Raw genomic sequence first — 16,977 nt, forward strand, 5'->3', positions numbered from 1 at the left:
TCCCTAACAGAAGTTGTTCCTCCTAACGTGATTTATCACTCCTAGACGTTCGTCACAATGACTTCGAAGCACACTATTTCGAGTGGCTACGTAATGAACACGAATCTACTTTAAGAAAGAAAATCTCGTTGTCATTTTTCCTATGCGCACCGGTACCGATAAGGCTAATTACGAATATGCGGGTAACAAAGTAGATAGTTCCGGTAGATATCGATCGCACTGTTGTTAGGCCGTTACCATGCCAACGCAGTAACGCCAAGTGGTTACCGCCACCTGCGTTTTAGCCGCAGTGATAGATCTGTCGAAAATAAGGCAACAGTTGGGAACTTTGTAAAGTAGAATCTGCGGGTATGTCTCCCTATGAAACATAAATGAATATTTTTTATATAATTTAAGATTTACGTGTTTGCTGTTATTCTTATTTACGTAACGTAACTAGTTATGGAAAATTAGTTTGCTTGTGTTTACTGAACTCGTTCTTCTAGCATCTGTGTTAATTGAACCACACTATTGTTGCATTTACTGTTGCACTTATACTGTTAACACTCCCTGTATGTAATAATTGCATCGATAAATGTCTGACATTATTTGCTTTGACTGCCTAATTCCCAAAATGCTGTGCTTGTCCCTAATGGTTTACTTATGTTACAGTGTTTCACAATACTATACTAGCAGGAAGACCATTATTATGATGGTGGTGTTAGTGATACCCTCTTTTTTATATATATAAAAAGTTCGCTGATGACAAGAGCTGTGGACTTAGTATTCAAAACTGAAACTTTTGTTTTATTCGCAAGGTTTTACAGGTATAACGATTTTCGTTTCCATGATTAAATACTTGAAATGTATGTTGGCTATGGCCCATCCGAAGCCACCGCCTAGGGGTAGTGGTGGTTACTTCAACCGTCCCATTTACAACATTTTATTCGTGCCAATTAAACCGTAAGCATTCGTTAGTTTAGGGTTGTAAACAAATTTATGCCTTGCAACTCGTTTTACTACTAGTCTACGAATATTATGTACTAGTTTCGTTCAGTGTCAACAACTGCAAATTTGCCGTACATTGTTGCATGTACTGTAGGCCCTAACGATAAAGCTGAATTTCGTGCTTGTGTGTCACATTATAAAAGCATGTTAACTCATCATGAAATACTGGCCACTATACTGCGGAAATCATGTGTTTACTAATAATATACCTCTGTAAACAGGTTATATTAGTCGTTAACGGAGCTACTATTGCAGCTACTATCATTATTACTACTGCCACCACTACTACCACCTCTTGACTGCATGCATCTTGTAAACGAGATTCATCATGTACCCTACAAGAAAAAAGTATAAAAAAATGTTGAGGCTGTAGCTGCCGTGCACCTAGTCTACAGTGCTTTCTCCACCTTCTCTATATGTTGCACTGGGATGATTTCGTATTGTAGTTACTAATAATGCTAACACACCATTGTGTTTAAACCACGTTTCTTCACCGATGTGAAATCTCTGGTAAATGGAGCAGTATGTGTTACAGTAACGTCAACTACATCTGATGCAATAGGTGGAGACGATACGAGTTAGAAACAACTGCCATACTGAAAGTTTTTCTTACAGTTGACCCATCACTAGTGGCTATGTACAAGGATTTCGAGATTTTGATGGGAATATTTATTTTTATTTATTTATTTTGAGTTCTGTAGATCCATATGTGAGTTTAACTCTCAGTACAGAACGAGTCAATTTTTTACAAACGAATGTTTAGTGTACAACTACATTGTTCTTGCCAAATAACTAACAGGAACAGATAAGCTAACGTATAATCTTATGTATGAGTTATTGTACTTGACTTCTGAATGAATATACAGTTATACATACAGATGTACATACATTTCAGTTTTTAAATTAAGCTGTAGGTAGACAAAGAATGATGATTAGGCCACAAAGGCCACAAAAATAGATTTAAGTTTACTCAGGAGGCATCATGCATTTTGCCTTAGAAATTCGTCTGTACTATAATAAGATCCATCTAGAAGGAACTCCCTGAGACTTTCTTTAAACATGGGTCTGTTTCAGAACAGTTCTTTAATTATTGGTGGGGGGTATTAAAAAACAGAGTGTCACTGTATAAAACCCCCTTGTGCACCATGCTCTTTGTATTTAGATGATAATGAATATCAAGTTTTCTTCTGGTGTTATAATTATGGTACAAACTATTGGTTTTAAATAAGTTGCTATTTTTTGAAACAAAGCACACCAGGGAAAAAATATATTGAGCATTTGTTGTAAAGATTTGGAGATCTCTAAATAGATATCTGCATGAGTGCATAGGATGTATTCCACAGACAAGACTTGCTTCCGTGCATGGAACACTTTTCTTGCTATTGGTTGATTTCCCCAGAATATTATACTGTAGGCCATAAGTTGATGGAAATAGCCAAAGTATGCTGTTTTTATTGTGATCATCACCCTACTGTCTAATATGATTCTCAAGGGAAATGTTACTGAGCTTACCTTTTACACAGATCTGGAATACAGTAGTACCACTTAAGTTTGCTGTCTATATGCAGACCCAAGAATTTGGAGGACTCAACCTTTAGAATTTCATGTTGACCCATTTTTAGATTCATTTCATTGGTAACATTTGTATTAGAGGAAAAAAGAATATAATTTGTCTTTTTTTGAGCGATGCAAAGACCATTAGTTTCAAACGATTTTGTCATAATTGCAAAAGCTGTATTTACTATCTCATTTGACACATTCCCTGAGCGATTATTAACTACTATGGTAGTGTCATTGGCGGACATGGTGATTTTTCCATATTCTGTGCATAATGGCAGATCATTTATAAATATGATTACTTTCTTTGCAGTTGTGTAGGTAACAAGTTAGATATTATTTTTAAAACAGGTTCTCAGTTGACAGGGTATATAATACGCTCCTGTGTGTGCACCCATGTGTTTTGCAACACCCATCTGTATAATATGCTTAATCAACAAGATATAGATTTTGTGTGGCACACTTCGTTGGTGATGGTTGTTTCACACTTCTCCTTGTCTTTCATGTAATATCTCATTGAACAGTATAACCATGAACATGCAGAATAGTGTTCAGTAGTGGCATCTCCACACATTTACATATTCACACTGTAAAGAGAATTAAATGCAGACTACATGCAAACTCCCAGCTTTCTTTTTATTGTTTCTCCTCTCTCCTGTAATTGGAAGTCCACTTATATGTTGTCAATATCACAGCCACTGTGTGTTATGGCATCAATGTAATTGTAATAAATTGAATTGAAAAGAGGTAGCTAGCCACTAAGCTGTATTACAGTGAGTAATTTATGAAATTACTCTGTGTATGCAAGGAAGAGAGAGCACTGTAGCTGAAAAGGCTCCCTTAGAGTCAAACAATGCAGTGATCTGCACCACTTCACATGTTTCAGAGAACTGTTCAAGACCTGTCAGCTGCGTTACACTCTGTAGGTCTTAAATGTTCTTGGTATAACCATATAAACTAATATCACTGGTAATGCACATCCTGGCCATGAAAGCCTGGATTCTATGATTATAGGATGAATGTCTGCTTTTTGCTACCATATTCATATTGCAAAATTAGTTACAATCTGTTTATACTGGATGCTTTCATGGATTGTAAGTTTCGATGGTAACCTGTGAGCAAATACGGTGACTGACAGAATTCAATTAAGTGTTGAGACCTGCAATTTATGGACATCTATGAACATTTAATTAAAAGATATTGAAAATTCTATACATTAAGTCTATGAAGATGTTTACACCCACAATCAGTCTCATAATTTATATCTGCAATTTATAATAATGTAATGGAAATACTACAATAATATTGCTTGTGATGTAAATTGATAGCGAATGACAAATATTAGGTTTTTGCTCTTAATTTTTTTGGCAGATGCAAAAATAATTTTCTAATTTTGATGGTGGGCATTTTTTCTTAATACATTTACTGACTATAATGAACATTTTTCATATTAGACCTTTTGTGTATAGGTATTTTATTGAGTCCCACACTTATGGCTTGCATAAGTTCAAGAGTGTTCTATGGAAGTACAAATATTCTGTTTAGTACCGTAGGAGGAAATGTAGTACTAACAGTTAACCTAGTCTCAGTGATTTGTGGGATGCAGTTCTTCAAAACTGTCACATATGGAAATGTGGCAGAGAGTAACAAATTGACATTTTCCCATCTGTACCCCAGCAAAAATTGACACCATTATTAGCACCTTCAGTGCATTGTGTGCTTTATTTCTTATACAAGCTGCTGTAATGTCTTCATCAAGTACACCACAAGCACTTAAAACACAAGTAAATAATTGCTTCCTTGTTTTACCTGTCAGCCTATTGGCTTCACCCTTTAACAAAACCCAACAACAAAAGCATGGTTGACTCATGTCATCTTGGGGTCCAAACAACAACACTGTTATGACTGTTCCAATGCCCAGAATTGGTCTCATTGTGCTGCTTCACTGCTGGTCATGAAGAATGTGTAAGCATCACACCTCTCCTTCCAGTGCCCAGGATTGGTCTCATTGTGTTACTTCACTGCTGTTCATGAAGAATGTGTAAATATTGCACCTCTCCATTGCTCTATAGCAACCTTCATTATTTGAACGGCTTTTACGTTAGAAGTCCATGATTCACTGCAGTCAATCAAAACTGTTAAACTTACTGATTGCTAACTTCCTTTCCAGACACACTGGAATTTTAGTTTTGGCAAAAACTTATTTAGTTCTTCAAAAGCATTCCAGGGCATTTGCACTTTTCTGATGTTTTCGTTCGCTGTCCTTCCAGTCAATACCTTTTGCTACCCTAAATACAAAAATACATCGACATGTTGTATGACCATGTATTGGGCCTATTTTCTTTTCAATATGTTGATTAAACACTATTTTTGTCTTATTACAGCTGAATCACTTATTTCAGACGGGTCCTATATCCATTTGACAGAGTTTTGAGAAAAGTGGAAAAAAGTGTTTTAATATTTTACAGGGCATTTTCTTAATTGTTTGCATATGAGAGATACCACTATGAACAATAATTCTGAATTGTTATTTACTCTATTTGACTGGAATACTCTCTTTCAAATTCTGAAGGTGGCAGGGGTAAAATACAGGGAGCGAAAGGGTATTTACAATTTGTACAGAAACCAGATGGCAGTTATAAGAGTCGAGGGGCATGAAAGGGAAGCAGTGGTTGGGAAAGGAGTGAGACAGGGTTGTAGCCTCTCCCCGATGTTGTTCAATCTGTATATTGAGCAAGCAGTAAAGGAAACAAAAGAAAAATTCGGAGTAGGTATTAAAATTCATGGAGAAGAAGTAAAAACTTTGAGGTTCGCCGATGACATTGTAATTCTGTCAGAGACAGCAAAGGACTTGGAAGAGCAGCTGAACGGAATGGACAGTGTCTTGAAAGGAGGATATAAGATGAACATCAACAAAAGCAAAACGAGGATAATGGAATGTAGTCAAATTAAGTCGGGTGATGCTGAGGGAATTAGATTAGGAAATGAGACACTTAAAGTAGTAAAGGAGTTTTGCTATTTAGGGAGTAAAATAACCGATGATGGTCGAAGTAGAGAGGATATAAAATGTAGACTGGCAATGGCAAGGAAAGCGTTTCTCAAGAAGAGAAATTTGTTAACATCGAATATAGATTTAGGTGTCAGGAAGTCGTTTCTGAAAGTATTTGTATGGAGTGTAGCCATGTATGGAAGTGAGACATGGACGATAACTAGTTTGGACAAGAAGAGAATAGAAGCTTTCGAAATGTGGTGCTACAGAAGAATGCTGAAGATAAGGTGGGTAGATCACGTAACTAATGAGGAGGTATTGAATAGGATTGGGGAGAAGAGAAGTTTGTGGCACAACTTGACTAGAAGAAGGGATCGGTTGGTAGGACATGTTCTGAGGCATCGAGGGATCACAAATTTATCATTGGAGGGCAGCGTGGAGGGTAAAAATCGTAGAGGGAGACCAAGAGATCAATACACTAAGCAGATTCAGAAGGATGTAGGTTGCAGTAGGTACTGGGAGATGAAGAAGCTTGCACAGGATAGAGTAGCATGGAGAGCTGCATCAAACCAGTCTCAGGACTGAAGACCACAACAACAACAATTTACTCTAGTATTTATTGACCAGAGCTGAATATTTCTGTTGGACTTAGGGCTTTTCTGAAATAAGAGAAAATAAAAATCTTAAAACCTTTATACCACATAAACAAAGTGTTTAACTGACATGTAGTAAATGTTAGAGGCAATGTTTACAGAATTCACAATATCCCGCAGCAGTTGGCCACTGACAAACAGTATTCCAGAATTCTAGGATATGGTCCTTTGTGCACTCTGTAAGCAACTGACTTCTTTATATCTATCATCTTCCTTGCGTTGGCAGGAATATAGTCATCTGAATGGGCTCAAACAGCTGTTGGGTCGAGAAACTCCAGGTAATCCTAATCTGAATGTTCGGTTATTTAAACCATTGATCATAGTGCAGGCTGTTACAGCCCAAAATACCTCACCACTGAAGACATAATGGTGAAGTGTTGAAACACTGAATGCTACTTTCAAGTCCCTTCATGACATAACTCTCCAGTGAATGAGTTGTCCTCTTGTAAAGTGTGGTCCAAGACTTCATCTGTTGAGATAACCTTTATGGAAAATTGTCATCTTGCACATGATGATAAGTTCAATGTAATTTATAATAGTATATACTCTGTCAGATTTTCACAGTGATCTCTTGATTGTGCCAAAAGCTCTATCAAAAAGTAAGAAAGAGTGTTCCCTGTCAGGAAAGAATACCTCTATCTTCTGGCATTTTCCAGCTTGCACAAAAGCTTGACACATTATTATTTAACTTTGATTTTTATTTTGCACTGGGCAGTTTTCACAAAAATGGTGAAAAATTTGTATGTCTTCATGATACACATGGTAAGGTAGTGATAGAAGAAAGTGCACACATCGTTAGGACCGTTTTGGGCAACACCTTGTGACGTTTTCCTGCTTTATGTCCTTGTTGATAGTCCTTGGTGTCGACATACTGTATTGTTATACTGGCTGAAAAATGGGTGGTGGAAGTTTAACACTAGTCAGTGTTGAACTGTAAATGATGTAGCCGACAGTTGCACAGTTGCGTTTCACAGTTCTGTACTTTCAGTGCTCACAGCCTCCCAATGTTACACAGTTATATGACCAGTTCGTTATTAGTAAATTTAGATAAGCCTCATTAATAGGATGCAGGCAAACATCAGCATACTGCTACAATAGTTTGCTGTTGAACATCAATGAGCAGCAAAAACCTAACCACACAGTTCACAGTTCTTTCAGAATAATTTGGTATGTGTGACACTAGTTCTCAAAAAAATGGAACAGACACTGTCTTTGTTTTAACACATGGCCTATTGGTGTTACACTAATTCCTCTGTTAAGTTAATGCATTATTGATACTCTGATTGATATATATTTCACGTCTGAAAATTGGCCATGGACTATCTCGGGACCAAAAATTGGGCCTTTATATATATATCCTCACAAAGATAGCCACTGAAACTATACATTGTTCGATGTTTAAGTTACAGAAACTACAATTAAAACATAACTCATTCAATTAACTGCATACATCAAAAAATACCTCCTTCTGAACAGCTCTTTCTACCACAAAGGTTAGGGAGAATTATTTGTTTAATAATGAAATTAACAGATATAGTTATACAAACAATATTTTTGACAAACCTGGTAATTATTTTAGTATTAATTAAGGGCTGGCTTTGCAAATATGTTTTAGAAAGGAGCCAAATAAATACTCTAAGAATCTTAATAATTCTTCTTCCAAATGTTTATAATTAGTACAGAATTTATATTTGTTTATAACTCAACAATAGAATTTAAATCACGAAACAATTACTGATTTCACCCTATAACAAAAGATATTAACTAGGAATAGTCAAACTAAATTAGGAAAGTAATTACATACACAAAACTAAGCACAGAATTATATCTGGTGCTATATATCTTAAGACTGAGGGCCAACCTCTCTCTTTCATGGAAATGCAGATTATACTCATGTATGTTAAAGGTAATTAGTCAAAAATGAAAAAATGAATTTAAGGAGGTAGATGACAAAACATGAAGGGAAGTAAAAATATCTCAGCTTGTTTCATCACAACCTACGTGAAAAGGTAATGAAATGCTGCATTGTCTTTAAAATTGTGAGTGCCAAAAACATTAACAATCAGCTGCCAGAGATAAAAATAAGTCTTGAACAGGTACTCTTGGTACATGAAGATTCTGCATGAAATCAAAGCTCAGACTCAAAATATGTTTATTTTCTTCGCACAGTCTTTCGCTTATATTCAAAGCAGTATCAAATTTCTGGTCTCTTCTCTTGTGTACCATTGAATCACAAACCACAGTCTGTCGAGATGACTCATTCAAACTTTTGTTTTTGATTTTCAGCATTAATTGCTCACATTCACAACCTGCAACTGCCTGTGGTCTGCCAAAATGAAGGTTAAAATCCTGGTTAAATATTTTCACATAGTATTCGTATTTGATCGGAGAAAGGGGATTCAATTCTTTGAAAACTTGCACATGATATTTTTGTTCAAGTCAGCACTTAAATAAAGTTATGCCTCACGAGCCTAATGAGACTTTTTTTTTTTTGGAAATGATGATGTGTGCTCATGAACTTCAAGAATTTCAACTTCTGATATTGAATTACTGCTCTTTGACTTTCCTCATTCATTTTTAGGGCTTTTTCCAAGCAGAAGTAGCTGTCTTATCCTTTTCACCCTTTTTTCACCAATTGCAAATAGGCTTAGAAATGATTGTCTGCAAATGTGGATGTGATTTGTTCCCACTATGCAATGATATTTGAAAGAATTTGCCTTTGGCTTTTTCCTTCCCTTGGTCTATGTTATTTTACTTTTCCTGCCTGTATTAAGCTCTGAAGGTAAAGATCTTGTTCATCTTTATTATTAAGATCCAGAAAAAGTTTGAGAATTGATAACTGATCTTCTTGACTAATGGACTCAAAACACTAAGAACTGCCTGCTCAAGGTTATCTGTCAGATATTGCTGGTATTGGCTTACCTCAGTAATTGGTATTCTCCAATTCCTTTAGTTTATCAGTTTTTATTACATTTTGTGTGTGCTGCAGAAGATGACTTAAACACCTTTCCTTCTTTTCTAATGGATAGGTTCAATTTTACAATCAGATTCACTCATATCACATTCTACTGCTTGCTCAACAAGAATGACATTGAAACAAACTGTAGATGTATTATTTCTGTGGTTTTCTCACCTTTTCTAACAGTCACAGCATCTCAATAAAGTACATGGAGTTATTGTTCAGAATTATTGAGAGCAAAAGGGCCCTGTGTCCTGAACATGGGGCTCTTTTGAAATCAATGAGAATTTCTCCATTGTATATTTCGGCTATTTGATAAAATGTGGAGATCCTTTCCACACTCAATAGTGAGTCAACCTCTGAAGAACACAGAAATGTACACTGCACAAAATGTCATAAAATTGGACTTAGGGCCCTTCTGAAATAAGTGATTCAATTGATTTTTAGGTCTGTTTGTGGACTTGTTCTATTTGGGACTTCCATTTGTTGTTGAAGTTTGTCTGCACATGAGGCAAACAGTTCAGTGTTATTACCAAAACAAATGTGGTTCAGAAATATTCCATTGACATGTATCCTCCTTCATTTCCCAGTTAACATATCTAAAAAGATCTAAGACTTCTGAGAATGTTGAAACTTCTTTATTCTTTCAGCTTTAGTTTTCGCTATACTCTGATGAAATCTATTGGAAGCTATGGCAATGATGTATAGGCTATATTCTTCAGTGTACTTGTATGGGTTGAATCAATGTTTTATTTCTCAAGGGCTGTCTGTTCAGATTATATTGAGACTTTCACATTACATAGAGGAGGTGGATGGATCTGTATTTTTTTTTCTTGCCTGTTTCTTTTTTTACATAGTGTAGCAATTAATGTTTTTGCTGACTGTCTAAGTAAGCAGACACACTGGTAATAATTTTGTAAGTTGCTTTTGTATAACTTTTCTCCCATGTTTAACCATTTCAATTCAAAGATCAACCTTTCCCAGCATCTTCCCTTTCTTCATGTCTTGAGTGGAATCATACACCGCTTCTGGCATTAGTTGTAGAATCTCATTATTTTCTTTATGGGTTATTTGTGTTTCTTCTCCATATCTTACACTTTTCAAAGATTTAAGGAAATCTTGGAATGTTTGTAGAATGTTCTCTATGTTGGTAGTTGTTCTACTATCTTAACTGGTGATATGTGATGTCTGTCTGAAATAAGTTACAGATTGTTTCTCTTGTCAAAGTATCACTGCATTTTTGTGCGTCTGCTCTGACACATTTACAAATAGTTTATTATGACGGAGCATATTTTGTCATCTACTTCTCATTGTCTGTCTGAAACTCCTGCATTCAATAATAGCCTCATTCCATTTGATGTTTTTGTTTGTCATTCTTGTTTTTTGAACATTTTTTTGAATAAGAACTTGAACAAATAGTTGTCCATTTTCTAAGTTGCTGAATTTGATGCTCAGTTTAATCATTTGTACTGCCCTCTTCTAAGATAAATTTCCATAATCTACAATTTTGGTTTCCTGCTTGGTGAATAATTTCTAGCTTTTTTCTCTTTCTGGTATGTATCTTATAGGGCTATGTTTACATGCTACTTGAAAGTGGTTTGGGACCATTTTATGTGATACCCATACAGTTGTACTTTTGTTAGTAAATTTTAGTGTGGTACTGAGTCAAATGCATTTTTTTAGTCAAGAAATACTGAATTCACTCTTTTGCCTTGAGCTGTGGCTCGTGGGATGTCATGAATGATGTTTTCAAATTCATGCAAGTTGGTGCTGTTCGAGATATTTAATTACATTATAACTCCAAATATGCTCTAATATTGTACAACAGGTGGATTTCAAAGATATCAGACAGTAGCTTTGTCGACTGTTTCTGTTACCCTTTTGTAGATAAGTGTGACAAGTGTTCTCCTGCAACCACTGGGCACAGTTTTTTTAATGGATTTATGGTACCTTATTTCCAAAAGAGAGATTAACTTAGCTGCAAATTCTGTGTAGAATCTGACAGGGATTCCATTTAGCTGTGGAGACTTGTTTAATTTGGAAAGAGGACTCTTGACAGGTCACTGATTTCACTCATATTTCGTACAGCTGTAGTAAATACATAAATGTAGCATGTGCTGCTCTAGTACAGTCTCAAATGTTGCTGAAAAGTTGAGGATCAGAGTTTTACAATTCTGCCACATGCTACACGAGAGCACCAGCTGCTGAGCAGAGGCATTAGCACAACTGACTAAGGTGCCATACTACAAGTCTGCCAAGTAGGCTACTTTGTCCGAGTCTCATCATTTATTCCCCACCTCCCCTGCCAATATTCCACTAAACATTCTTTAGTCACCATTGAAGATCCCGATAATAGCCCAGTTTTAAAAACACAGTAAACTTATCTTTGTTGTGTCGGGTAATAAATGAGTGTTGTTATGAAGTGTTGACTAATACCTTGGTCACTTCTAGTACCAAAATTGTCGGCAGCACAATAATGTACTCACTGAAACCAATTTCCGTTCTTGAATAACAGTCATGACCGACAAATGCACACTTCAAGCACTGACACCCAAATGAACTCAATACACCGCATAACACACTGACCATACACACACCACCAGAGGACACCACCAACTGCAACAAGACGCCATCTACAAACACAACATAGTCATAAACTAAATTCCGAGCTGTCATGACGTCACACACCACAACACCCTTATGTCACAGATCAAAGCCAATGAGTGGGATTGGACACCTCTGTTGACCCATCAGAAGTTGTACTGTTGTCAGCAAAGCAGCTATTTGTTAGTTCTAAAACTGAAAAGCTTGTGTAAGATCCCTCGCGTTGACCATCTGTGGATGAGGTACGGGGGCAGAGGGTGGAGGGGCAGGATAGCCACGGTTTACACAAATATGTTATAGCAAAAAAGCAAGCAAAACTTCTCTGATAAGAGAAATTTGATTAGTTGTGCGGCACCTCTCCTGGAACACATACGAGAACACAACAACAAATTAGAATGGAGCACCCGTGCAAGCTAAAATAAAAGAGAAGCAAGCAAAATCAGCACTGAATTATACTCATCGTCAATTTTTTGTGTTGTCTTGTTGCTGTAGGCCTGTACTGTGGGAAGCAAGGAGATGATGATGGTTGGTGGCTGGTATCCTCTTTCTATAACACAAACTGCATGCATGTATTAACTAGTTTCTTTATTCATAAGAATAGAAAATTACTTAACTCAAGATAGTCCAGGTGTTATGGTACTAGCTCTCCATAACAGACCATGTTAGCCTCACTGCTAGTGAAGTACAAGTCCACTATGTACGCTACTCTGGTCACTATGTGCTGCTTTCGACTATCTGCGACTGCAAGTGACTGGGCTACAACTGATGTCTTGGTGACAATGATGTTTGGTTTGTGGGGTGCTCAACTGCACAGTAATCAGTGACCATACAAAGTCCCAAGTTTTACACAGTCCAATTTTTTACACAATCCATTTGAGCCACTGCCACAAATGATGATGATGAAATGATCAGGGCAACACAAACACCCAGTCCCCGGGCAGAGAAAGATGTCTTGGTCACTCACTGGATGACAAACTGGAACTGACAGGGCCCTCCGGTCTGTGATGGTGGTCTAAATACTGGTGGCCAAGAGGGTGTTGGTGACACGTTTCTAGTAATGAGTCTGTCTTTGGCCTTTATTGATCTTCTCGCAACCTCTGGTGTGCTGGCACCTACTTACGACAGCACAAACTGTTCTTGCAAGTATGCATCTATCAACTGCTTGCTCATCTACTTATAAACACCAATATGCTTGTAGCTTCAATTTATGTCTTGGTGGATTTGAGTTTCTAGTCTACTGCACTGTCAGTTAGGCTTTTGCCAGCTTTGTGTACCAATTCTTATGCAAGCTTCACTGCTTTTTAGGAGCAGTGCAAAATGTGGGACATGGTGGTGAATGATTTGACAGTTGATCACTAGGATTTTGATAATTATCTCATATAGCATGTTAAACTCTTCCTTTCTATCTTCCTTATTTAGCAGGGCCATTTATTTGGATCTTACACTAACACTTCTGGATGTTTAGAAGCTATCATTATCTGACCTGAATAGGGAGTCATTTAATCTAAAAAAACTACCTGTGTGTACTCCACACACACAGTCAACCACCTGTGCAGCAGCCTCAGATGTGTAATGCGCCTCTGAGCCTTTTTGGAGTACCCCTACATTTCTCAGCCATATAGTGGAAGTTTAGCATATTACTGCGTAGCTCGTCACAGAATCTTTGAAGTCTCTCTTTCAACTTTTCTACTTGACTCAGAATTACCGTGCTTTGATCAGTCCTGGGAACAATGGTGTAGATTGAGAGTCTGAAAAATTCATGGAAAATCTGTGAGCAAGATTGCACTATTCCACCTTCTCTGGCAAATTTTTCCAAATACAACATCAGAGAACTGACATCGTTCATTCAAAAAAGTATCACAATCTGCTGTTGGTATCACCTTGTTCCCTCAGTGGCTGCCGAAACAGCTTCAGCTTGTTGAATGAGATCCTTAGGTACACAGAAGTGAGTGCAAAAAGTGATCATTCTGTTCTTTGCTGCCATTTCCCTAGTGGGTACCATTATTGTTCATGCCTTTGAACAGCCAACAATAAGCAGATGCCTTCACTTTTGCACTTGTTTCCTGCTGATACAGACTGGTGCAGTCTTCTCAAAAGTGATGCGTGTCGCAACTGGTCATTTAGTGTCAGTGGGACAGCACTGGAAACTTCTTGGTAAATTGTATGGCTGTGGGACCCTGAGTTCCCCATGGACCTTTCCTTCCTTATACTGGGCCCTGCGCAAACAGTATATCAGTGACAAAATTTTTGTCCCATTGCCTTTCAGGGTTAAAGACATTCTGAAGAGTACATGTGAATCCTGTGACTGCTTCAGATAATTAGCATGATGCCATCACAATGATGCATGTTGGCTACTTGTTCACCAGTATCCTCGACGTAAGATAACTACCCTTCCTAGGCGGGAACAAACGACGTCACAAGAAAGGAAAAACAAGATCTGTTGCTTTCACTAAAAAGGCGACTGTATGAACTAAGATGTACTAATGTCATTGTGTTTTCAGTACCACGTCGTCATGACCTAGCGGAATGGTCCTGCATTAACAAAGAAGTGGAAAATGCAAATAGTGAGATAAAGCAGATATGCAGACAATTTGAAAATGTGACTTTCATTGATATAAGCAAACTAGGAAGGAGATTCCATACTAGACATGGTTTCCACCTAAATAGATTAGGAAAAAGTTTCATAATTGCAAAGATAATAGAAATAGTAAATGCCAAAATGAAAGTAAGTTGTGACACTTCAAACGTAATTCCCCTCAAGGACAAGACCCACAAACTACTTGGTGAATCTGAAAATGAAGCATCACCACTACACGGCAAGTATGATGTTCTGACATCGCAAGAAAACACCCCAAGTGCTAGCAGTTCACAAGGAAGCATATCAATAACAACAGAACCAACACCTGAAGTATCAGAAACAGCTACACCATCATCATCATCAACAACAACAACAACAACAACAACAACAGAAATGACAGCATCAATGACACGAGGAGCTACACCAGCAGCAGCAGCAAGCAACTCACCATATCCCAGTGAACGACCTACAAGGTGCAGAAAACCTGTCCTTCTGGAGGATTTTTGGTACCTCGCCAGGGCAAGGAACGGAGTATGACACTACAAAATGTAAATACAAATGTAACTAGTTCTCATCCTCATCACCTGCAAATTCTAAGCTTAAACATTCAGTGTCTTAGAAATAAATCATTAGAACTTGAGGTAGCTATGAACAGTGCGAATATTGACTGCAAGTGCATTGTGGGGCATTGGTGCAGAAGTTTTGAACTGTTTAAGTTGGCAAGACAATATTGTAGAAAAAATACCAAAAATGGAGGTTTATGTATATTTACCAAACCACGTATCACCTATAAAAGAAGGTGTGAAGCTGAATCATTGAGTGTGGAAAATCATTTTGAAGCAGCAGCTGTGCAGTTGAATGAAATACAGGGAAAAGTCATAGTCATAGCAATATACAGACCTCTTACTGGTGATGCAGACATATTCTTTAACCAATTAGAAATATTGCTTAACACAATGTTCACCGATAGAGCCACTGTAGTTGTGTGTGGTGACTTCAATATTAATCTTATGAGTGAAAGTAGGCTAAAAGACCAGTTCTTAAATCTGTTTTGTAATTTCAACCTGCTTCCACACATACACACACCCACAAGAATAACGAATAATACAGTCAGTCTTATTGATAACATATTTTCAAATGTAGGACACACAGAAGTTGAAGTAACAAATACTGATTTGGGATTATCAGACCACAATGCTCTTGTCCTCAAAATTCCTTCAAGGCCACTGAAAGAGAAAAAAACACACTTCATGTATAAAAGAAATTTTTCTACAGAAAACTGTGTAGAATTCATAAATATGCTAACTAATGAGGCTTGGGCAGAAATACTATCCCTAACAAATACAAATGATGCATATAACACATTTTCTTCCATTTTCATGGGATATTTTGAAATGTGTTTTCCAAAAAATCTGTCAAAACTCAGGTCACATGGCAATACAAAGCCAAGTTCTTAGATCACAGCTGGCATCAAAACTTCCTGTGGAACTCTAAAGAGACTAATTTCTAAAATGAAAACATCCACAGACCCACAATTCATAGAATATGTCAGGAATTACGAGAGGGTATATAGAAAAGTAATTGCTGAGGCAAAATTCATGACCAATGATAGTTTTATAAGACAGTCTGAAAACAAATCAAAAGCCATATGGGGTATTGTGAAGACTGAAATGGGGAAAAGTTGTGAAAACCAGGACATTAGCCCAAAAATTAAAAAAAAAGTCAATATTAATAAACAAGATTTGCCAAATTATATTAACAATTATTTCATAAATGCAACAACCTCATCAAGCTTAAAATTTACAAATGAAGAAAAACCTGAATATCCAAAAACAGCTTGTAGGATGAGGGTAGAGCCAACAAATGAGGGTGAAGTGTTGAAAGTGATACAAAGCTTGAAACCCAAAATGTGGGCTAGCATAGATGAGGTGCCTGTGTCAATCATAACAAGGACAGCACCACAAATTGCAAAGCCCTTTGCACACATAACGAATTTATCATTCAGTGAAGGAGCTTTTCCAGAAAGGCTGAAAATTTCAAAAGTGAAGCCATTATTTAAAAACGGTGACATGTATAAGGTAAAAAACTATCAACCAATATCTCTCCACCCAGCATTTTCAAAAATATTAGAAAAACTGATGAAGCACTGAATCAACAAATATCTAAATGACCATAACTTACTAAACAGAAATCAGCATGGCTTCCAAGCACATAAAAATACCGAAACAGTAGTAATGTGCTACACTGAACAAATAATCAAAAATCTAGAAAAAGATTATAGTGTAGTAGGAGTAAATTTAGACCTCTCCAAAGCTTTTGACACTGTGAACCAGGACATTCTTTTAGAAAAATTGGAAGCGTTGGGTACACATGGGATAGGAAAAAAAATGGCTAGAATCATACCTAAAAAAACAGAACGCAGGTTGTAGGACTGACATCAACTTACTCCAACCACAAAATAAATTCAGTATCAGAGGCAAAAATTGTAGAAATAGGAGTACCACAAGGCAGCATCCTAGGGCTCATATTGTTTCTTGTCTATGTAAATGATTTTCACACCTCAGATGATGCAGCCAAAGCAATAATATTTGCAGATGATACTAGTGTGATAATAAGTGCACCAAAGCAATTGCTACCAACAACTGCTGAT

The 16,977-nt window shown here is 37.0% G+C and overlaps 1 protein-coding gene across 1 annotated transcript in view; it reads left to right on the top strand.

The window, feature by feature from the left end:
* Positions 1-300: 300 nt before the first annotated feature.
* The window catches only part of LOC126161973 (cytoplasmic dynein 2 heavy chain 1-like), a 101,611-nt gene continuing 84,934 nt past the window's right edge, over positions 301-16,977 (top strand). Inside the window, exon 1 of the mRNA XM_049918164.1 lies at positions 301-348. The gene's annotated coding sequence lies outside the window, so the exon portion shown is untranslated. The remainder of the gene's footprint in view (positions 349-16,977) is intronic.

Source organism: Schistocerca cancellata, chromosome 2 (genome assembly GCF_023864275.1).
Source record: "Schistocerca cancellata isolate TAMUIC-IGC-003103 chromosome 2, iqSchCanc2.1, whole genome shotgun sequence".
NCBI classification, from domain to species: Eukaryota; Metazoa; Arthropoda; class Insecta; order Orthoptera; family Acrididae; genus Schistocerca; species Schistocerca cancellata.